The sequence below is a fragment of the Malaya genurostris genome, chromosome 1 (genome assembly GCF_030247185.1).
Source record: "Malaya genurostris strain Urasoe2022 chromosome 1, Malgen_1.1, whole genome shotgun sequence".
Lineage (NCBI taxonomy): Eukaryota > Metazoa > Arthropoda > Insecta > Diptera > Culicidae > Malaya > Malaya genurostris.
Window position 1 is genome coordinate 43,873,146 of NC_080570.1, and position 25,719 is coordinate 43,898,864.

Consider the following 25,719-nt stretch of genomic DNA (forward strand, 5'->3'; position numbering starts at 1 on the left):
TTCCCAGTGCCTCCAATCGATAGTGCAATCCTTCTTCTTTGCACCTCTGGCACCAACGACTAAAATCAATCAAAGCCCCAATTAGCACTCGCAAATGGTCTACCATAAACAGTGCATAATTAAATTGCACACGTTTACGCATTGAATGAAACTATTCGCACGCACGTCTCAATCATTATCGACAGATAGACGCAGAAACGCAGAAAGATGTAGGTGGCATGCGTGAGCGGACAGGAACACAACTGGAATCGAGGGTGGAATTACCGTTATCGCATGAATGGCAAATTCCCAATCCATCCTAGGTTCCCTTGCAACCGGAAGATGTTCCAGTGGGATGGCAGTTGATATTAATGAAATAACACATAAAGCACATCATCACCCGGATCTGAAACAGCAAACCAAACAATTCGGGTGACAGAGCGTGTGACAGGATTATCATCATTATCGTCCATCCATGCAGTTGCTTCGCTCCCAACAATTCACTATCCAATCGGACCAAACTGAGTATAGGGCATGTGTAATTATTAATTATCACGTGACTATATCTTGAAAGTATGCTTTAAATAAGTACCAACCTTTTCGTGCTGCTATCTTCCACGTGTCCCACATGGTAAATGCGGTTGTTTGCAGAGTGGCACTAGAATTCTCACAAAAGAAAATTATTTGTCCCCAAACGATCAAACCAACCAGCGTGGAAGTTTCGCCGGAAACCTTATCGGGACAGCCATTATCTTTACATTACCATTTGTAAGTTAATGCTTCATAGTCGGAACTTTGCTGATGATTCCGCTCCGTCACTTAAGTGATTGTGTGACTTTAATAGATAGGTTGGAATAACTGTTGAAAACTCCGCTATCGTACCTTGAAATACGATGTCAATAATTATATTGGAATAATCTGCAAAATGGAAATGACAACCTATTCTCAATAAGCGTCTGATTTATAATACACAAAATGCATGGCTACGGTTTTTAAAATTATAGTTTTTCAGTTTTTGCAATTACTAGGTGGAAACATATATTGGAAAAGCCGAACAAATGAAAAACTTAACAGAAAAGATGATTTTTTGGAAAAAGATACGCTCAGAGATAGGACTCGAACCTGCGTTCTTATGCATTCCGTGCATACGCACTACCATTTCGCCACCCTGAACCTTGTAATAGACACAACTCCAAAACACGGTTAGGCATGATAGAACGTACATAGAGCATGGTATACATTCGGCCGTCGCCCGACCGGTACCATACATCCGTCATCTTCCCTGTTCATTAAACATCTATTTTCCGCTCAAGCATTTTTCTGTTTAGTTTTTCATTCATTTGGCTTCTCCAATATACGTTTCCACTCAGTCATTGCAAAAACAGAACTTAGTTATGGCGGCTTTACGTCAAACCAACTAAAATTAACAAATCGTTAGTTTTTTTCTCGATATCTAGGCAGCCGGTTACCTAACGAGAAGTATTTCAATGCACGGTCTTATTAGTTCTAAACTGCAGTGCTATGATAGTAATTAAATAAGACGATAGTTAGCTTTTTTTTCGAATGAACCGATTCTTACGAACAACTATCGCTCTATGTTAGTGATCCTCGGTTTGTTCCACAGTGAAACTTCATGTGCTGTAGCTACACACCTAGAAAAAATTGTGTAAATTTACATCATCTGAGACCGACAAAAATGATTCAATGTTACAATAAATCTCCCTTATATTTATTGCATTCTGACATATTTTTAAGTGCTAATGTAAATGCAAGTGCTAATGTAGGCATGTAAATTTACACGTTTGCTTGAAAGGCGGGGTATGTTTGACGTATATTTATAACATTCTTGTAAAATTCAGTCGTTTTACGGATTACGTTCTCATGAATTGTATCATATGTGGATTTGCGTCAACTGTAGAATTCATAATTTTTTGCTGTGTACTGTCATCCTAACAGTTCTAAGGAAAATCTTGATCTTGTTTTCTCCTGTTCTCCTACAGTAAACAACAAGGAAACCAAGACGTCTGAATCGAAAAGAATTCGAATGATCCTAGACCTAATCAAACTATATAAATCGTGCTTCTCCCGGACAGATTGCTAGTTGGTCACACAAATACTGAACATAGATTTGAAACAGCTTTTTTGTAAGATGATATATGTGCTCGATTAAAAAAATTTCGCACATTACGCAACAATTTAATTACTACATTCGAAATAGAGACAAAAAATGATGATAAATTGGGCTCACCACTTTCCAGGCGGCATAGAATATACGTTAATTCAAGTTAGTAAACGAAGCGTATGAAATAAAAAAAAACCCTTTTTAATCCACCTAGTGGTGTAATGATTGTAAACAGTTATGTCAAGTTAATATAGATTGTATTTAAAATCGAACAAAGCACACTGTGTGCTAGGCGGTGGTGGTTTTGTCATCCATTCGATTTTGCATTATTTTGTAATACAATTTGAAAGTTTCGATACTCATCACCCTATAATTTCGGAACCGAAAGTAGTATTCAGATGAAATTTCACAGTATTTTTAAGACACTAAAAGCTCTTTAATTTGAATCTTGATTTGTAAAAATCTAATTAACCCTTACTGAGAAATCGAAGTGAGTTCCGTTTTTGGAACTTTTCTTCACTATTACTGGTGCATTTTTACCACGTTTCAACATCACTTTTGAAGAAATACTCATGAAATCGAAAAATTTTCACTAATCGCGCTGTAATACCGGAACCGAATGTCAGGTCTGGATAAACTTTACGGGGACTTTTTAAATTTTTATTTGCATCTTAGTTTGTAAAAATCGGTTGAGAAATTTCCGAAAAATTTTAAGTGCGCATTTTCTCATAGATTTGCATATATTGTCTTGCAATTCCGGAACCGGATAAAATTCAATTACGAGCTATCGAATCATAAAACTTTTCGTGTGAATTTGATTTTGTGAAAACTAGCCATCTCTGATAAAAGTGAGTGATAATTTCTATCATGGCCTTTTAAGACATGGAATCAGGGACCCTGTGTATCTACTATTGGCTACATTTTTTCTGTCGCCGGATTCCACACGGCCTCTAGACTAGTCCTGTCCGGAGAAAGATAATAGGTACTATCCATCTCCTATTGATTACCAGCCCCTGAAAAAAATATAAAACCATTATTTTACTAATTAGAAGATCAAACTATTGATTTACTTTTAATTACTGATTTAATCATTTTTAGTTGGTTTGACGTAAAGTTGCCATAACTAAGTTCAGTTTTTGCATTGACTGAGTGGAAACATGTAGGGTAACAGAGGTATTTTGGCCACTTCATATATTTTGGCCCACCTAACAAACTTTATCAATTTCATCGGATTTTATCGATGTTAAGTAACCCATGTTGCATCAATTTGAAGCTAATCACATTAAATTACCTATTGCGAAAGGGGTTTTCAAAGATATTATAACATTTGGGGGATATTTTTACAAAGTGGGCCAAAATAAAATCAATCTTAAAGTGGGCCAAAATACCTCTGTTACCCTACTGGAGAAGCCAAATGAATGAAAAGCCTAACAGAAAAGATGATTTTTTGGAAAAATAAATACACTCAGAGACAGGATTCGAACCTGTGTTCTTATGCGTTTCGTGTATACGCGCTACCGTTTCGCCACTCTAAGCCTTGTGATAGACACAGCTCTAAAACACGACTGGGCATGATAAAGCGTACATCGAACATTGTCTACATCACTTACTATTAATTGATAGAACCAGTTAATCAATTTTGAATGCATTTAGCTCGAATGCGGAGAATCAGAAGAATTATGGTGAAGAAATTATTATATGTATGAATGGCATACAAATCAAAATAAAGATTAGCTGAATTCAACGCAATAATAGTTCCTTGTAATAAGTTTATAAGTTCGTAAAACAATGGGTTAATTAAAATCCCTACGATGTTTCGCAATGTTGATTTTTTCTTAAAAGCGCATTCCAAAGTTTTTTATTCTGGAAATGAGTATCTGGATCCGGAAATGAATTTAAACCATGATTCCGGGAACTGACTGCTGGACCTTGATTCTACAAAATAATTATGAACTTTAGTTCAGAGCCTGGACCTGGCAATAAATTTTGGGTTTGTCTAATCGAATTCTGAAACAGGTAGACTTGTTGTAATCAGTCAAGGGAAACTCACACTTCTAGGATTGAGGTGTATTTGAAAATATAAATAGTTAGTCATAGCACCATTTGGATTGGATCCATCCGCGAGCAGTTTATCATGACCAGAGTAAGCTCTGCGCGACAGGATTATGTCAAAGTGTGCAGGATATTTTTACATGTAATACAAAATCTGCGTTTGGATCAGATTTCCGAACAAAAACCTTATCTGTTCATATTAAGGATTATTTTTTCAGGTTTATTTTACCGATAATTTTTTTCTAACACTGATGATTTGGGTTTGAATTTGTAACAGCAGTCTAAGTACCAAACTATTTATCGACAAAAAACACGGTAAACTCAAAACTGTATAGCCAAGCGTGTTTGGAGAAATACAAAGTGCCTTTAACCAAAGATATCATATTAACAAGATATCCAGCTCTCGCATTTTCCGAACAAATATTTGGCAACATCCTTTTTAGCGAGCAGGGCGCCCTCAGGTGAGTCCGCATCGAATCTCCTATATAGAAGTAGAGGAAAGATATGTTAAATTCGAAAGCGCCAAAATAGCAGCACTGCGTACCCATACAACTGACATGATATATTGAATGTGATGCCGTGCGATGGCGTTGCTGAACTGAAGATTGATTTCGCTCCAAGCTGACAGGGTCTGCTTTAACTAAACGTCACTAAGGCGAAGTGTAGTTATGCCAGAAAATTTGTAAGTACAGTCATGAGGTGCCATAGCTAACATTATCAACCCATCCAATTTCGCCTACTCAAGACGCATATAGTAATCATCAAGCGGATGCTGAAGAACTTCGAATAGTTACCTTTATGTACGATTCAGACGATCCGTCTACTTTCGTCACCGTCAGCGGAACGTCAGCTTCCGTCAAAATTAGTTTAATACTTTCTTTGCCAGAACGTTCACACGTTCCATCCGTCAAAATGTTCCGTGGCGGTGACGCGATGTGCGAATGTCTCCATAAGAACGCATGTAATTAATTTTGACGGTGACTGTGACGGAGGTTGACGGTGACGAACCGTCTGAATCGTACTTTAGGCCGTCCTCTTATATGTCAGATAAACAAATCGATTTTTTTTTCTATTTTCATAAATCACATTTGAAACGTACAAGACGTTAGTGAAATGATTTTTCACGAATTGGAGTGGTGTATACGCGTGCGATCTTCTCAACTTTAAAACTTTTTTTAAACTGCCGCACATGATATCTCGAAAGCTATTCGATAGTTTTTGCTCTAGTTTTCATAGCATCTTAATCGCATATAAAGAGTAACTTTTAAAGCGTTTCATTTCTAGATTTCATAGAAACACAGAAATATTGGCATAAATAGCACCTTCATTGGAAATAAATATATCAATTCTTACCATTTACATTTTAAAAATTATTTCAAGTAAATGTTGGGCACTGGTGCGTTTAAGTCGATATTGAGTACCTTTTTCGAATATATTGCCTAGTGTCTCACCAACAACACGCAAGATGTTGTCTTCTAGTACATGAATCAATGCTGATTTATTGCCATAAACAAGAGATTTGACAAACCCCAACAAAAAATAGTGTCCAATGGTGTCAAACCGCAAGATGTTGGCGGACAGTTCACTGATCCATAACGAGAGATGACTGCTCACCAAATTCATTTCGCAATATGTCCATCGTTTCGCGTGTTGTGTGGCATGTGACACCTGTGTCTTTATTTTTTTTATTTGAGTACAGGAAAAAGCCTTCGGGAGATGAATTGTATGATGTCTTTCTCCAAAAGGCATAAAACCTCCTCATCTTTTGTACCAACAGATTTACAATATTCAAATGGTACAACTTAGATTAAACTAAATTACATTACAAATCATTTGTATAGTATATGTTTGTAAAATTAAATTTGAATTGAGAATTCTAAGAATCGGATGTGAACGAAGACAACGACGATGAGTGTCGAAAATGACCAACCGCAGGACATCAGAACAATCGATACGCGATTATATCAAATCCGCGATGAGAACGGTCTTCTAAACATTCATTCGAGCAGACAGCAGATCCAAGTCAATAAGCCTGCAGCAATCCTCGTGGCTTGGAAGGTTGAATGGATCACTCCATGGTAGATAGCAAAGTGCCGATCTATTGAATTTGAGTTGAATAGCCTCAACACAATCGGTGTAAATTGGGTAATGAGGTGACGAAACAATAGCTACATATTCGAAGGCTGACCAGCCTAGTGCTTAATAAAGAGCTTCCCAGCAGTGTATATTATGAGCACTTTTAGCAATTCGAAAGATGAAACCAACATTTAAGCATACGGTCGTCAACTGACCATTCGTGATACAAAGAAAACTCGGAAGTGCTGAAAAAGTTAAATTGTACACCAATTTGCAATCAGGATTTTGCGACGACATAAATATCACTAATAAGAAACTAACACAACATGATGACAAAGTAGTTTATTTGGCAATGTCTTAGCATCTGTCTTTTCCACTTCTCGAATTAGAAAACTTTTTCGTTCAAACTGTTGTACTGGTGCATCATACATTATGCAACAATGAAGTATTGCACTTTTAAATCACGTAAAATGCTACTCAATTGGGAGCTGCTTGCTGTTTTAGTTTATTGATTCCAGCACACTGTAGCGATCTGCTTAATTATTTCAACTCTCATCGCCAACAGCAAACCTGAATCAAACACTTTATTGGAAATCCGCAACATCTTGCTTGGAAAATAACTACACGATCGAATTAAAGTACCCATTTATGTGGAGTATTCGATCCATTCCCGACAAAACCCGGGAAACTCATTTAATGAGTAAGCAAAGAAGAAAAATAAACAAACTGTGTTAATACCCTGTTCTCTATAATGGATAAAGCAAATATGTATGAAAAACTGGGTAGTTTACTACCTAGTATTAAACGAGGGAAAGTACCAAGACCGGGTAGAAAATTATCCATTTTTTAAATTTTTGGATTGCTTAGAAATAGCAAAATGAATCAAAGTTATTTGAAAAACTTATTGGAATATTTATGTATGTCACGCCTTTAATGATATTACATTCCTATATAGATGCTAAATATGATAAAATTTATGAGACCAACTTAAACTTTTTGAATTATAGTAATTTTCATTGGTGGTTACCGTGGATAGCGAAACTGTCATTCGCTTCGATTGAACCCTTTCGAAACCATAAACCAAAAAAATATACATTTAAATTAACCGTTAAATGACAATTGTTTTTATAACCAGGATAATTATACAATGATACTTTGTATTCATCGACGTTTTTGTCTTCAAAACCACGTGCTTCACTCGAAACATTTATTTGCTCTAATTCTTGATATAAAAAATCTATAAACTTCAGTACAACCGGCAGTGAAGGGGTTAAAACAACTGCCCAACTCCTGGACAAAGATGCCAGGTAAAGTTTTCACGTTTGCACTCCAATGCAAGTGTTAAATTTCGTAAGTGTGACGAGAAAAACCAAACAAGTCTGCAAATTGCAGTCTGCTTACATAAGAGGTCGACAAATTTACATGCAAATCGGTAACCTGGCACCTATGATTCTGACACTCATTGACCCGCATAGCGTTTTGGCTACCTGGGTAGCCATGGCCACCAGAAGGCTACCAAAATTGATTCAGTTACGGTTGTCAAATCCAATTTGACAAAACAAAGTCGCCTGTATCCAAGTTAGCCGAGAGTTTTTATCTTCTCACCTTCGCTGAAAATGTCAAAGATTTCAATGTGGAAAAATCCTGGTGGATACGGTTGTATCGTTTGAGTTGTATTCCTGGCAGCGGTGAGGCAGCCGGTCACCAGAATGTCTGCCAGCCATATTTTTCCAGCTGGCAGCGTTTAGTCAGCCATCTGGCAGCCATGCGTATGCGGGGAGCCGTATGAATAAAATGTAGTAAGGGCTGTTGTTTGTCGCATTCTATGCCAAGCTGAAAATCACAATATATAGGTAAGCTATGCACTCGGCTATACACTAAATCTAATGGTTTCTGAAAAAAAACCCGTTCTCTCGCTTCCTAGAATCACTCAAGAATTTTTCAACCAATTATGCGTAGTATTGAACCCATTTATTTCGTTGAATGTAGGTAGTTTTTTGAAAAGTACCCTATTTTTGACAGCTTGCAATCAAATCGAAAATTGGTATTCGTGGTATTCCTGGTATTCACAAATGGGTATTTTACTTATGTCGTTTTCGCTTGATACCAAACCTAACCCAGTTTCCACCCTAACTGCTGTCAAACCGTTTGTTTGAAGCTAGTTTCGAACCTAGTTTTAACGTTGTTGAACTGAAAATCGAGTCAGTTTCGAACCTGGTTGTTATATCAGGTTTGCTCAAACCGCCGTTGCTAAGCGCGAAAACAACACAGTTTCGTGAAAAGTGTTTGTTTGATGAAACTACCCTGGGTCAGTTTCAGTGTTCTCAAGCGAAAACGACATTAAACACTGCACTGTCATATTTCATAGCTTGCTTCGATCAGAATGTGACGGCTTTTCAATGTGGTTTTCGCTTGATGCCAAATCTAACCTAGTTTCCACTCTAGCTGCTGTCAAACCATTTGTTATGAATACCTCATAATGAACACAATAATTCAACGGAAGAATAACATTGTCAATTTATAAAAAAATTAGTATGTTTGAAAATAAAAAAAACTTACTTACTATTATATGTGGACGAGTTTCTCGTGAGCAAAATGTTCAGACCCTTTATTTTGAACAATTCTTAGCAACATTAACGCGAGATGACAACCAATGTTTTTTTTTCAGAACTCTAATCCGATTCTCAAGCCATTCACCGTCTTCCTGCGTCACTTTCAATGAAAACAATCTCTTCTGGAGTTTATGTTATGACTTTCGCCGCTCACGTTCGATTGTTCGTTTGAATTACTTTGTTATCAATTTTTCGTCGCTCCATCGAACGGAACCTTTTCGCAGCGCCAGAAGAGAAACGGAACAAATGGTCTTCCCTTTTCACCTTGCAATAGCACTACACAACGAGTTTATCAGATCCAGCCAAATATTTCCCAACCCCGAAAATTATGCTCCACCGAATCAGACACACTAACACGACTAACCGCGCATAATTTCCTTTCGTTTCCGTCCTACTTCGTACACTCAGAAAGCAATAAAATCCACCTTAGCACATACTACCGATTCGCACTCGGGCGAGCAAACCTCACTTGGTTACGATTCAGCCAATCCTTGTGGCGTCTTACTGCCCTGACAGCGTCTGCTGGAAATCAGCCAGCCAGTTCCACCCACCACAATAATCTAATTCACCCCCAAAAGTTCACTTTGTAGGAGCATAAAAATAGGACGCCGAGAAAACCAAAAAAAAATAACAGACTTAGCTCCCACTCACATTTTCCGCCACCAACCGGGAGCGCACTGACTGTTGTTGCGGTATTACCAGCGGAAACTCAACCGTACGACACTGAGTCCGAACTGCTTCTGGGGCTGTCAGGTTTCGGTCAAACGCCGCACAGTTATGCCGCTTACTAACTGCCTATCTGTTTCAGTAATGTTTTTTTCCTTCCTAAGATTCAACTGATAAGCTCAGTTCTCAGGAATGACTGCTTTCGGAAAACGTGAGTTCTTCACGAACTTCGTCAGCCGAAAGCTGTGAACTCAGCGCTCTCCTGCTTTGCTGTCGACTGCCGACGAGGATTCGACCCGTCGTCGATGCTGCGATGGGAATGAGAAACGGGAGCGTCCTTGCGGCCTGTTTGTGTCATGTCAAACTCTGAACTTGTGATATAACGAGGCGATGTGTTTGTGAGTCGTTGAGTGAGCCAATGAGCTAATGCTGTTAGCTTGTGTTTGTAATCGAAGCTGATAGTAATGTTTACTATATTTTGTGGATGAATACAGTCAACCAGCGATGTCAGATCTACGGAAATCTCCGTAGATCTACGGATTCGAACATTTTCTACGGATCTACGGATCCGTAGACAAAATCTACGGAAATTGGAATTTTTCTACGGAAATCTACGGAAATTACAATTTATCAACGGAGAACTACGGAAACTAGTTTTGTCTGGCGAGCAAAAAAAAGCTTTTCACCGTGAGAGCTTCCGAGAAAAATGCCATCTACGGAAATGACAAAACTACTATCTGGCATCGCTGCAGTCAACCAGCCGTTTTGGCGGAGAAGCGCCTGGTGGCACGAGCACGGAGTGGGATTTTAAATTAAGAAATTTTTAATTTTTTTCAATCAAACTTCTCTGGCAAACAGTAGTATCACGTCTTAAGTCATTGTTGGTTCAGCCCGTAGAAATTAAACATAAAATATGAAATGAAAAGGATCTAGTGAAACTTTAACCAAGTATTGATACACATCCCAAAAACACTTCGAAATAGTGTCGCTATAAAACATAATCAATCAGTTGTGTTAACTCTTCGTAAATATCGTCGAAACCGAAAAGTTGATCCAGATCCGACTTCCGGTTCCGGTGTTACAGTGCGATTAGTGAAAATTTTCAATTTCATGAGTATTTTAGCACAAGCGATGGCGAAACGAGGTGCACATTGGCAGATCTTGTTAGTTAGTGAATATATAAAACTACTTTGGGACTACTAGACCCTAGAAAAGCTCCAAAAACGCAACTTACTTCGATTTCTCAGTTACGGGTAAAATTATTTTCAAAAAAAATGTGATTCAAGCTCTTAATTGCCTTAAAAGATACGGTGAAATTTCATCCAGATCCGAGAACCGGTTCCGAAACTATAAGGCGATGAGTGTCAAAACATTCAAATCGTTATTCAAAATGTACGTGCGGTACGGAAGAAGTAAACACCACCGGCTTTGATTCGTTCGTAACGTGCTTTGTTCAATTTCGTATAGCGTGCAAGGTTTTTCAAGTGAAAAATATGTAAATCTATAAATCTTTTATTCATTTTGCACTTACTTACTTATATTATCACAAAAAAACAAGACGACGATGCAAAATAAGGAAAAATTCTTATTAACTTCACACTTAAAAAGGTTATGTTAGTTCATATATAAAGAATATTTTCATATTTTATTCAAGATTCAAGAAAAAAATTTCTTTACATAATCTGATATTTTTGAAAATATAAGTAAGGAGTGTATCGAAAAGTAGTTAGCAACATTGATTATTGAATAAAAAAGCGAAAAAAACATATTTTGACATCAGTTTTCGATATATTGTAGAAAAAATACATTTTTATGCATTTCACTGATTATATTGAAGAAAATCCTAGTTTCTGCTCGCACTTTGGACTTGACATTCTTCTGCACAGTTACTTTTGTGACTTTCCTGGTGGTAGCTGTCCAGTTCTTTTTGAACTCCTGCATGTTTTGGGACACTGTACCTTCCTTCCGAAAGAGCCGCTTGACAATTGCCCAATACCTTTCAATTGGTCGAAGATCCGGGCAGTTCGGTGGGTTGATGTCCTTTTCCACGAATTGTACATTATTTTTTGACAACGACTGTAGAACGGAGTTGGCGTAGTGGGCTGAAGCCAAATCCTGCCAGAAGAGAGGAGGAGCCTTATGCTTTCTGTACAGTGGCAGCATTCTCTTCTTCAAACATTCTTCCTCGTACACCTTGGCGTTAATTGTGTTCTTCGTGAAGAAAATCGACGACCGCATCGACGACAGGTATGTTACAAATTGCTTGCCAGACCAACACTTTCTGCCCAAACTTTTCCATCGCCACTGTGGTGTCATTGTCGTCCAGGTCCTGGTATACCGATTTCGTATAATATTACGGTTCGGGCAGCGCTCGAGAGTCTTCCTTGGCGTAGGTTTCGACGTCGATCAGGATGCATCCGTCTTTATTCTGTAGAATCCGGTTATACAGCTTTCGCGCTCTTATTTTGGCCTGAACTTGCTGTACAAGGGACTTATTCGGCACCTTCTGTTTCTTGTGCGTTTTCAGGGAGTTCCAAACTTTGATCCGTTGAATCATCCCGATGCTGGTGTTGAACTGCTTGGCCAAATACCGCGTCGACGCCGATGGGTTTTTCCTTATGTATTCAACCACTTTTAGGTCCCGGCCGGGCTGGCTGGGACCCGTTTTCCTACCGGATCGGTGCAAATCCTTCATGGAAAGGGTCTTACCGAACTTCTCGATAATATTTTTGACACTGGTGTGGTGCACTTTCACTCGTTTTGCAATTTCGTTGTACGTGACACCACTTTCTGAGCACCAAGTGTGCAGAATTTTCTTTCGCGTTTCCGGATCAATTCGACTCATCATTGAAACGATAAACCGTACCGAAACCAATCGATTGCGCAGCTGTCATTGACATGTTAACAAACATGTCACCGCAAAACACGCTGCAAAAAATTAAGCCATTTCAGAGTAATAACTGTTTGAATGTTGCTAACTACTTATCGATACACTCCTTAATATGAGAGAGGAATCATTACATCACTAGGTGGATTAAAAAAAGGTTTTAAAGATTTTTATCGTTAAGGATTTTCAAAACCGTGCTAATTTTTAAGCAGGCTATGAAAATCTTTTTATCTTGACATGTTTCCATAAATTCTCATTTTTTCAAGAAAAACAAACCGAGATACAAAAATTCTCAAATGTCTCTACCGGATGAACGATAGGAAGCGAAATATGATTTTTTCGAAGAGTGGCTTAATTTAACGAGCAGAGAGTTTATATTTTTTTTATAATTGTCGTAAATCTAACTTTTGATATGTCAATCATTTACCCTTCTCGAATCCATTTCCCGTTGAGTAAAGCCAAGCTGATGATAGTTTCACGTAGTGACAAAAAAATTAAAAAAAATTAGTTGGGTTAACTGAATTGCAAAGTTAATTTTTTCTCAATAAAAAATGAGACTACGAGGACTTTAACCTAACACCCCCCACACTCCTCGTATACAAACACAGACTACCGGAACCGGCAGTCATATCCATATGAAATTCAACAGGGATCTATGGGATTATAAGACCTACCATTTGAACATAAGCTTGTAAAAATTGGTCCAACTGTCTCTGAGAAAATTGATTTTACCCCGTTACTCTGGAACCGGAAGTCGGATGCGGATGAAATTCAATAGAGGACTATGGAATCAAGTGACATTTAATTTGGATCTAAGTTTATGTAAATCCAGTCATCTCCGAGAAAATCGAATGCATGTTTTTGTTACACATACACACAAGAATTTCGTGTACTCGATAAACTGAATTGAGTGGTACCAGAAACTCGGCCTCGTTTCAAAAATCAATTTTTACAATGTTTACCTAGCCTTTCTATACGAGAAAAGAAAAATAGAGATGCAATTTTCTTGAAAAATTATTAATAAATTTCTCTATATAGTAGATCTTGTTAGCAGATAACCAAATAACTTCATATTTACAGGGCCCTAGTTTACAGTTCCGGAAGTACTAGAAATAGTGGTCGAAAACTCTGAAATGGAACTCAGCCATACATTTTTATTCAAATGAAAGGTTTTACAATGCCTTAAATACGTTCTACATATAAACTGAATCCGAATTCCGGTATAACAAGATTGATGAATGTTGAAAATAAAAACTATTCCAATTCTTAGAATTTGTTAATTTTGTATCAATCGAACCCAATATGGCCCGGTCCCCAGTGGTTCGAAATCTTCTCCCCTCCGATTTTTAAGAGAAACAAAGCAAAACCTTGGTATATTACATTCCGTTTGTGGAATTTAGCCTTCTGCTGTAAATTCATTGCGTACAGAATCATTGCATGGCTGATGCTACGATCCTACTGACACTAAGAATCCTTCCAGGTCGGGGCCCAATTCATTGAACCAACACGGGAATAATTTTTTTCAGATGATTTTCATAAGCTTAAATTCAAATTAAAAGTATTATGATCCACCACAAATCCGAATTTCATGAGGGCTTAAGGATGAAATGTAAACCAAGTTTTCTTGTGTTGGTAATTTGTATATTATGTACATTTTATTTGGCACGTATCTCATTCAGTTTTTGCAATGACTGAGCGGAAACATATATTGGAGAAGCCAAATAAATGAAAAACTAACAGAAAAGATGGATCTTTGGAAAAAGATACGCTCAGGGACAGGACTCGAACCTGCGTTCTTATGCATTCCGTGCATACGCGCTACCATTTCGCCACTCTGAATCTTGTATTAGTCACTCTAAAACGCCAAACAGACACAATAGCGCGTACATCGAACATGGTCTACATCCTGGCCGTCACCCGACCGATACCTTATATCCAAACATCTTCTCTGTCCATCAAACACTAGTCTTCTCGCTTTATACCTATTTCTCCGATCAAGCATTGAGTAGGAGAGTGTATTTATAATCGCTTGTCACCTTCTTTAATGTCCGCTCAGTCATTGCAAAAACTGAACTTAGTTATGGCGGCTTTACGTCAAACAACTAAAAATTAATAAATCGTTAAAAACAATTGCGGTTTGATTTTCCGTAACAATCTGCTTCTGGTAGGAAAGAGCAGACAATCAATACCACCTTCATACGGGTCTGTCACTGACGATGTCCAGCCAGCGACTGGCACCATTAAAGAAGGTGACGAGCGATTATAAATACACTCTCCTACTCAATGCTTGATCGGAGAAGTAGGTATAAAGCGAGAAGACTAGTGTTTGATGGACAGAGATGTTTGGACATAAGGTTTCGGTCGGGTGACGGCCAGGATGTAGACCATGTTCGATGTACGCGCTATTGTGTCTGTTTGGCGTTTTAGAGTGACTAATATAAAATTCAGAGTGGCGAAATGGTAGCGCGTATGCATGGAATGCATAAGAACGAGGTTCGAGTCCTGTCTCTGAGCGTATCTTTTTCCAAAAATTCATCTTTTCTGTTAGTTTTTCATTCATTTGGCTTCTCCAATATATGTTTCCGCTCAGTCATTGCAAAAACTTAACTTAGTTATGGCGGCTTTACGTCAAACAACTAAAAATTAATAAAACGTATCTCATTGATCTATGTATTTATATATGCAGTGCAATCAGTTTATCAAAGTGGCGATTGAGTTTCAAACAATCTTTTTTAGCAATAATTGATTATTCAACGAATGTTAAACCTGGATGAAATATTAGTTTTGATCAATTCTTCACCAATGTTTGATGGATAATTGCCTACATTTTATAAATTTAATTAACTAATTGAAAAAGTTGGTAACACTGCTTCAATGCATTTGTATTAGATCGCGCTACACAACATACACAAAATAACGAAAACTAAATATTTTCTGTTAAAAAATAAGTTTTCTAAAAAATAAACAGTTTTATGACTGCCTTCCATATCCATTGCCTTTCGCGTGGTAAATTAAAGGTTCCTATTTAGCGGGATTACTAAAAGACGGTACGTAAATCTTTGTTTCGTAATAATTTCTGCAAGAGAATATCCATATAGGAATGTGTTCGTTGCTAATCAAATGTGTTAGTGGAAGCAAGCTGAAACTAAAATAATTTTTCCCGAACAGTTTTCATAAAAACGGAAGAGTTTTAGACTAAGATTTTCGCTTTCCTTGAATTGCAATTCTATACAGAATGAGCTGATTTGTTTATTGTTCAACCATATGGAAAACTTATTGAATAAAATCAGGAAAAAGAACGCAGGAGTTTATTTTTACGCACACATTGTTGACATTACTCATACGTTTGCAAAGTTTCATGCTCCTTAAAGTTTCAAACGGTCTTTTAAAACGTAAAATAAATAAATAAATAAAAAGTCTTCTTAATTATTCGTAAACTTAATCCAATTTATGAATTATTCTATTTACTATTAGAATTGACTTGGCTGTGCCAATTACCGATTGGGGCTCCGGAAGTACCGAAAATAATGGTCACATACTCAAAAATTGAACTCACTCGCTTTTCTTAGAGATGGCTATATCGGTTTTTCTAAAATAAAACGAAAGGTTTTCATATAAAACCGCTGATTTTCTCCAAATCTGACTGCTGGTTTCGAATTTACAGGTTAATGAGTGCATCACATTCCAAACCGTTGTTTAGAGTGACGATGCAAACAACTTTAAACATATTTTGAAATGTTTTGTACAAGTCCAATTTGTAGGTTATGTTTTTTGATGGCCAAACGTTGATAGCCAAACAGATCTCAGCTAAACTGGTCCCCGGATTCCAGTTCCGAAAATGACGGAAGTAGTAGTCAAAATCGTCAACATAGAACTGGAATTTTCGTAAACGTATATTCAAATTTAAGGTCTCATGGTTCCACACATCACAAAATTACAATATTGCAACTGTTGTTTCACGCCCTGGTTGTTGCAACTAAAATGTTGGTAATTTAACTAACATATCTGTTGATTTGGTCATAACCATTCAGGTAAACGAAATTGCTGTATTCGAATGCTGTCACTTGGCTGCGGACGAAGACAGCAAACCGCAAAACAAATATTCTCTCCCTTTCACCGGAAACGATTCCTGTTGAAAATTTTCAATGGCAAATGAACGTCATTTATGTCAATTGCGTAGTGTCCATTCACTATTTCACTGATTTTTAAGAGCTAACGTGTCTTCGATGGAGTTCTACAAGATTATATAACACTTCTTTTGAAAGTGGCACCGTAATTTTTGTTAAGGGAGTAGTACCAATTTCGAATGAAAAAAATTTGTTTCACAAAAAAAAATTATTTTGAAAAAATAAACATTTTAAATATATTTGCTAAAGTTTGAATAATGTAAACACATTATTTTTTTAGATATATTCGCGTTATTTTAAAAACAGTTTTTTTCTGGATTTATCTACGTAGAATGTACCTCTATTACATAAGTATCTACTACAAATTTTTAGATAGCATTTAAATAAGTAAAAAAGCAAAGTCTGGAATTTGGCCTTTCTTTTTCAACAGACTTCGCAGCCGATTCTTAGTGTACAGAATCATTGCATGGCTAGTACTATGGATCCTACTGACACTAAGAATCCTTCCAGCTCGGGGCTCGAACATACGACAACTGGCTTGTAAGACCAGCGTCCTATGCATTGAACCGCCAACACGAGACATTTAAATAAATAACTTTTCCCAATACTTTTAACAACCTAATCAATCAATTAGGTAATCAATGTTACCTAATAAATCGTTACAATATGTCACTTAGTCACATTGCATTCGATCAATCAGTATCAGTCAAGCTATCGCCCGAGTTTTCTGTGTCCACCTAGTGGTGTAATGATGCCTTTCTCATATCAATCATACTATCATATATAATACTGTCGTATTCTTCAAAATAATTCTCTGCGATTCTTGAAAGATTAACCGGATCCGAAAGTCGGTTCCGCATGAAATTCAGGGATTACTTTCATTTGAATCTAAGTTTGTGAAAATCGGTCGCGCCATCTATGAGAAAAGTTAGAACACATATTTTCTTTTTTGCACATTTTACCCCATAACTCCCGAACCGGAAGTCGGATCCAAACAATATTCAGGAGTTTTTTATGGGACCTCAAGATCTTTCATTTGAACCTAAGTTTGTGAAAATCGGTTCAGCCATCTATGGGAAAAGTTAGTGCACTTATTTTCACAATATTTTGCACATTTTACCCCATAATTCCGGAACCGGAAGTCGGATTCAAATAATATTCAGGAATTTTGTATGGGACCACAAGACCTTTCATATGAATCTAAGTTTGCGAAAATCGGTCGCGCCATCTATGAGAAAAATTTGGACACATATTTTCTTGTTTTTGCACATTTTACCCCATAACTCCCGAACCGGAAGTCGGATTCAAATAATATTCAGGAATTTTATATGGGACCTTAAGATCTTTCATTTGAATCCAAGTTAGTGAAAATCGGTTCAGCCATCTCTGAGAAAAGTTAGTTCACTTATTTTCACAATTTTTTTCACATTTTACCCCATAATTCCGGAACCGGAAGTCGGAACGAAATAATATTCAGGAATTTTGTATGGGACCACAATATTATTATATATATTATTTCGTTCCGACTTCCGGTTCCGGAATTATGGGGTAAAATGTGAAAAAAATTGTGAAAATAAGTGAACTAACTTTTCATTTGAATCTAAGTTTGCGAAAATCGGTTCAGCCATCTCCGAGAAAAGTTAGTGCAAAAAACGTTACATACACACATACGCACATACACACACAGACATTTTGCGTACTCGACGAACTGAGCCGAATGGTATATGACACTCGGCCCTCTGGGCCTCGGTTCAAAAGTCGGTTTTCATAGTGATTGCATAACCTTTCTATATGAGAAAGACAAAAAAGAAAAAAAAAATTCTAAACAAAATATGATAAAGTATTGTAAAAGTACAAACCTTTACGAAGAGTTTCCGCAAAGCAACACGATTTTTAAGACTAGATGTAAAAGTGAGTTACAGAAATAGCAGACGCATGACGCCCTCCGTTTCTTCACCATTCATGTTTTCAGCATAGCCATAGTGAAAATGAGTCACACGAATAGTACTCAAAATATTCTCATTGAAAAATGAATTGGATTGGGAATATATTTTCCTATAAGTATTGTAAAAGTTTGCTGAATTAAGTTGCATATTTCGTTTCGGCACAAGGTTTTCTAGGTAAAAAAGGTAAAATGATGTATAACTTTTCCAGAAAAGAATAAAGCTATGCATTACCTTGTACAAAATTATGGCAAATTTCTAATATTATTATATTTTCTAATATTATTACAAACAAAGTATGCATAAAAAATAACTCGAAACAAGTTAGGATTAGAAAACTAGTTTTAAGGGGGTTGCCATAATTCAATAACTGAAACTAACTTTAAAAAGGCCTAATAAAAAAGTTCCATTGAGTTCCACTTAGATTTTTTTTATATTATTGGGAATATCTTTTCCTATAAATTTTGTAACAATCAGCTGCATAAAGTTGCATATTTCGCTTCGGTGCAAGGTTTTATTATAGGTAAAAAAAGGTGAAATGTTATATGACTTTGCCAGGAAAGAACACCTATGCGCTACCTTGAACAAAAATATGGGATTTTTTATTTTCTACAACTATTCCAAACAAAGTATGCATAACAAAATAACTCGAAACAAGTTTTGAATAAAAAAACTGATTTTAAAGGGATTGCCATAAAACGCTTTGTATATCCGAAACGGTGCGACTTAGACTTTTAGTATATTTGACAAAGTAAATTATTTTCAACAGTTCTATAACTTTGCAGAAGAAAAAAATTTTTATCTCTTCTGAAAAAAATTATGGTTATAGTTTTAGTTAAAGTAGGCCATGAACAATTAGGGATATAATCAAATTACGCGGTATATATCTGTAAATAATTTCTTAAAAGCAACTATATGCATTGAAAGAACGTTTTGGCAGCTATTGATTTACGTCCACGTTTTTATTTATTCGAACCACTGTGCTATGGACCAAAGCTAGCTCTCGAAATGGATAAACAATTGTCAGGTCCTGTCCTAGGTTAGTGTGTGTCATCACTCAGTTGCACGAGGATGTATGTCGTTGCTAAACGTCTCTTTTGACCATCCATCGATCCATCAGAAATAATTAATAAGGAATCTGTCACCAACAAAGCGTACTCTGCTCTGGAATAACTGAAACCGGAGACAATAACTGCAATGAGAGAATCCGGCACGTTTATGTCAACGAAGTTAGTTACAGACATTCAAGACACGGCACAGAAAAAAAGCTTTTTGGGCAAACCAGTTGTCGTATGTTCGACCCTCGACCTGAGAAAATTATTATCGTCAATAGAATCACAGCACTAGCCAAGTATATGCCATGTAAATCACTGAATCGTCAGTGCCATCTGCTGAAACAAAAAGTCAAGCTTCACAACGAAATGTAGTACCTACCCCTGCATTGTTTCAGCTTCTATTGGACTTTTTTTCTTCAGTTTATCTTTGCTTTATTAAGAAAGAGTTACGATAAAGAAACCATCTGGGTGGTACTTGTACGTCAAACCATGGCGGAAGTCAAGAGCTGTCGACTTTTCCATTCAAGAGTTAAGCGACAAAACCTGAAGATTAAATATAGCAACATGGTTGAAGAATTTTCATACTGAACAGCTTGCAGCGGCCATCATGTAGCAAAGTACTTCCTCTTAGAATTTCCATCCATTCAGAAGTTTTTGCGGTGTTGCTTTGAATTAGTTTTCTCTCGTAAAACACATGATTTATAGAGTAACGAGTTAAGGTTGGGACACTCAGTTGAATTCTGTTTTTCGGGGGTCCTAAAACCCTCATGAGAACCAGTTTGTGTTAATTGGCGCATTTACGTTCCACTTTCGGCTCCGATTTATTTTACGTTCCACGAGGTGACATTAGCAGTTCAACATAACCTGCTAATGCACTGATGAGCCGAAGGCGAAACGTAAACGAAATATAAAAAAATACACACTTCGAAAAAACCCTGTGATTTTTCATCTAATAAGATGCACATAAATGAAACGTCGCATTTCACTTAAATTTACGTTCGAGAACATGTACATGAAATTCATTGAAATAAACAAAAAAACACTGGTAGCGAGAGCGGCGACTTGATCACAAAGAAAGCACGTCCGTGAATCGACCGAACTACAGAAGCCTACATCTGCTTGGCTGGTAAATGGTGCATTATAATTCATGCAGTCGCACTTGCTTGCCAAATGAAAGTTACAGTCGGAGCCAGTAAAATTCAGTCTCATCCAACATTAAGTAATTACAAATGGAACCTTCCGTCATTTGACAAATTAAGTCTTGATGTATTGCCTTATATGCGGGATCAGGTCACCTGAAAAATGTCATTTTTTTCTGTGTGCATATCGTACTTTAGTAACTGTTTTGAAAGAGATTTATCACATACTCATTCTACGATGCATGCTATTAACATGTGAAACAGGAAAATTTCTGAATAAACAATTCGGTGGTACGTACTACACTGAGCTAAATTTTCTTTTTCACATTATATGATATTCTAATGATTTTGCACTATTAGCATTTCCAATAATAGTTACAAGATGTGTTCAACATCATGTCAAATATATGAGATAATCTTATGAAACATAAAACTCTTCTTATCGTTATTTTTACAGGATTTCCATATAACGAATGAAATTTCCAGTCTGAGTCAAATTTATTGGCGCGTCTTATAACCATTACTAGATATCCGCACAACATACATTGGAACAATTTATGAAGCGCATATTATATTCACTTCGAATTTATTTAGATAGGTTCATATATACCATATGACTAGTTTTATAAAATTTATATACATATATATATATATATATATATATATATATATATATATATATATATATATATATATATATATATATATATATATATATATATATAACTTTCAATGGAGGTCATACGAATAGCAGATAATTGCCAACTACTACTTTTCTTTGAGGATTCAAGCTTTACTAGACAGATAGAGTAATGAAATGTACCGGATATATATTTCATGGTCCGTTAACGCATATCCTTGAACAAGGTTGGATGAGCGACGTGTCGTGTCAGCGATTTAAAATTACATTGAGATGCGGAACTTCCTGAAAACAATGGTCTGGAGCAGTTGATGAATATCGAGGACACAACTATTCACGACTTTCATCGGATTTCCATATAAATTATATGGGATATTTTTATAACTTTCATTATGATAACGTCCAGTTAGATTTTACGTACACATTAAATAAAGATTATAAGTTTCCATATAATTTCTATGAATTATATTCTGCATATGATTCATATGACAAATCTAATGAATATAAATAAGATTTTCATTTCAGTGTAGTAGTAAGTAGATAATACACTCAAATAAAAATTCACGTTCGATTCACTTGAAAAATCACGTAAAATGGTTTCAAATGTCAAATTGAATATTTTACGTGACGAATATGAATGTTATACGAACATCCTCTGAAATGAATAGAGTCATCACATAAGGTTAACGTGAATTGACCAAACGTCAAACAATCTACGTGAATTTCCAGTGTGAAAAACTCGATTTTGAAAATGGCGAACAGTGACCCTCAAAGTGTAAGTATAGTGTAAATATTTGCGAGAAATGTTATTTAATTACAATTTTTTGCTACATCGACCGGACCATTCCAGAAATTACATGCTAATTTTCTGAAACAAATGTTTTATTTTTCATGGTATTTTTCATTTTATAGATTTGTATAAAAATCTGAAATCTCCCTTTTGACTTCAACCAATATATAAAATAGTAATTCTCTGGTATCTAAATTTCATATGAACTGATAGGTAAATGTGATATGAACAGAGCATTACATTTTACCTATGAAACACGTAACTTTTACTGGATTATGCATTAAACAGCTTTTAAATGCCAGTCCACTAAAACCTACGTGAAAAGTAGGGTGGAAAATATTCACATAACTTTTCACGTAACTATAACATGATTATTATTTTGAGTGTAGTTCACTGGTATGTTCCTTTGCTTCTACCTATTCCTACTCTGGTTGATGAAGTTGAAGTCTGAAATAGGTACTTTATAACATACATAAGCCTTTCAATTCACTTATATTAACTTTTCTCGTCTGACTTCGAAAATTACTTTTTGAGCGGTTAGTCTACAACTGATACATTAATGACGAAATAGTACAAAGTTTGTAATATAGGGAAACAAAATGGAATTTATTCTCTTTAAAAGTGACGATTGACTTGTTTAATCGGCGCAAATGACAAAAACCCTAGTTCTTTGACTTTCATATCTTAATATCTCGAAAACGTCTGCTTCTATGAGAAAAGTCGTAATGAGCAAACTAATTCTTCTTAATCTGTAGCATTATATTCTACTGTTCAAATAACTATCAATATTAATAAATTAATAAACTTCTTCATTTTTTAATTCACACAAATCCAATTTACATCAAATGTGGACTTAAGGTCTGAGGAGAGAGGGTCGCGTGTTGAGTTTTAAATCGACCACGTGGCTTACTCAATTCCCTTTGCGCATCGTATTTCGCTTGTACTCTCTCGTATAAGAGCAAACTGTACCGAGTTACCAGAACACATTTTATTATTTTGATGAGAAGTTTTATCACATGAATCTATCGTATGGGTTGGACATTACATGGATTCCAAAGAACAATGAAATAATATTCAACTTTCACAAAGATTGAATGTCTGTGTGTTTGGCAGCCTTGTCTAGCCAATTTTATTTCTCTCTCCTTTTTCAGAATGCTATCAGGACACCAAAATGGTGGATGCATTGAAGCTGACTTTGTTTCACAGAAAAATACAAGACTTTATTTTTATAGCGATAACATATATGTTTTTATGTACTAATCGCATCTAAACTAAATTATCTAGACTTTGTCACGGTAGATTTATGATACAAACCTTCAAAGCCGAAATATTCGTTGAACAAGTAGAGGTATGCATTTCCGAGCGTTCCAATTTTCAGCAGTTCTTCAGTCAGAAAAAAATACAACACGACCGCTAAACTCAATTAATCATTCTGAAATTTTCGCAGAATATTCTCAACTAAATTTCGAATACATTGTCAGGTGGGTTTTTCTATATTCTGCACCGTTCCGAAGAAAATTTAATTTGAAACGGGAAACTAGAAAAAAAAACTACCACTTTACGGTACTGTCCTCAGCCCTTAAAATTAAGGTTTAAAATAAAATTATTCGAAAAATATCAAAGGCACGTTTGCCTTTCTCTATAGAAAAGTAATAGAATTCCTGGAAAAAATAATGTTTGATCGGAGCTCCCGAGACCCCTAGTATTATATAACCATTCGACTCAGCTCGACGAGATCGCAGAATGCCTGTGTGTGTACCTTTCGAAGATTGTTTTACCGATAAATTCTCTCGGAGAAGACAGAACCGATTTCAACAAGCTTTGGCTTGTTTGAAAGCTACTATTGTATTATGGATCAAGTCCAAAGATCAAATAGCTATCATTTCTAGTTTATTTATTTATTTGAGAGCAGGGAAAAGCCCGATGAAATAAAATTTGGTAATCTCTCTCTCTCTCTCTCTTTCCAGCAGGCATAAAACCTTCTCATCATTTGTATCAACAGATTACAATGATCCAACAGATATATTTGTACTGAACACTAACAATTAAAACTAAATCTAAAATCCTATAACTAGCTGATGACACCAAGCCTTACATGGCAGTAACAGTCCTTATTTTGCTTAAAAGGTGAGAGAGAAGAAAAATGTGAGAATAGAATACAAGGGTTGGTGGAAAAGGTGGTAGACGAGTGTGGGCTAGCAACGTTGTTAGAATCGGCATGTAGATCTAATTAGTGATCGAAAAATGCATGGTGGAAGACAGGGAGAAAGAAAAAGAGACGACTGGGTTAATTTCGACGAGCGAATCTAGTTAGTTTCCAATGGATATGGTGGAGAGTCGGAGTGGGGGTTGAACTAAAATACAATATTGTATGTATGTATGTATGGATGTGAAGCAGGGAAAAGCCCGCTGGAGTTGAGAATTTTAAAACCTCTGCCTCCGGCAGGCATAAAACCTCCTCATTTTTGTACCAATCTTTGATTCTAAAACTAACATGATAAGTGACTAAGAAACGGAAATATAATGGTATAAATGACGTAATCGACAAAACACCCGTTTTCTGACGCTCGGTTTTCTCGAAGATGGCTGAACGCTTCTGGTTCCGGAGATATAATGGCATTAGTGACGTAAACCACAAAACCAACTTTTTCTTACCGCTCAATTTCCTCGGAGATGACTGAACCGATTTTCATAAACAGGCTCGCTTGAAAGTTACTATGATATCACTGATCAAGATAAAAGACCAAATTTCTATCACTTCTAGTTCCGGAGATATAATGGTATAAATGACGTAACCGACAGTACGTTCACTTACATCAAATATTGTTTACCTGATTTCAAAAATCCTAGGCTCGTTTGAAAGCTACTATTGGATTGTGGATAAAGTTCAAAGTTCAAATAGCTGACACTACCGATTCCGGAGATATGACCTTTGAAGTGACGTATCCGTCAAACCGCAATTTTTGTTATGCTCAATTTTCTTGAAGATGGGTTCGTCGATATTAACAAGCTTAGGTTCATTGAAAAGCTACTATTGAATTATTCATCTAGTTCGATGATCATATGAGTGAACCTTTCGTTTCTGGAGATATGATCGTATAAATGACGCAACCGACGAATAGCACTTTTTTGTATTCGCACAATGATAGCTTATTTGACCATGTTCAAATGTATTATTTCCAATTTATTTGGTTTGAAGAATGTTGCCGAAAATGTGTCGAAAGTGTTGAAGCACACTTTTGTTATCTACTCGACTCAATCTGAATGAATTTGTATTAAAAATAAGCCCAAATTCGTATTAGAAATCATCCTAATAAAAAAAACTTTTAAAATCCACTTAGAGGTACACTTTTTCTTACACTTCTTACTTATTTAAAAAAAAAATTTCACTAGAATATTCTGCAAAGCATAAACTAACATATTCTTTTCGATTTGTGAACAGTCATGTCAAATTAATGAGAATTTTGCTTTATTTGGCATCGTCGCACTAAATGATGGTTTGAAATTTTAAACTTACTTCACGCTATAGCAACGGAACCGGAAGTCGGACCCGGAAAAAAATCAACAGCAACCTATGACTATAGGACTATAGGATCATTCATTTGTGCCCAAGTTTGTGAAAATTTATCAA

The 25,719-nt window shown here is 36.2% G+C and overlaps 1 protein-coding gene across 10 annotated transcripts in view; it reads right to left on the reverse strand.

The window, feature by feature from the left end:
* LOC131438262 (cGMP-specific 3',5'-cyclic phosphodiesterase) overlaps positions 1 to 25,719 on the reverse strand; it is a 189,803-nt gene that overhangs the window by 159,867 nt on the left and 4,217 nt on the right. For 3 of the 10 annotated variants that reach the window (XM_058608185.1, XM_058608151.1, XM_058608176.1), the window contains exon 2: positions 8,793 to 9,666. The exons of 3 other annotated variants lie outside the window; for them this stretch is intronic. The gene's annotated coding sequence lies outside the window, so the exon portion shown is untranslated. Of the gene's footprint in view, positions 1 to 8,788; positions 9,667 to 25,719 lie in introns of all 10 variants that reach the window. 4 more of the 10 variants (XM_058608234.1, XM_058608224.1, XM_058608215.1 and 1 more) reach the window with 3 other exon arrangements.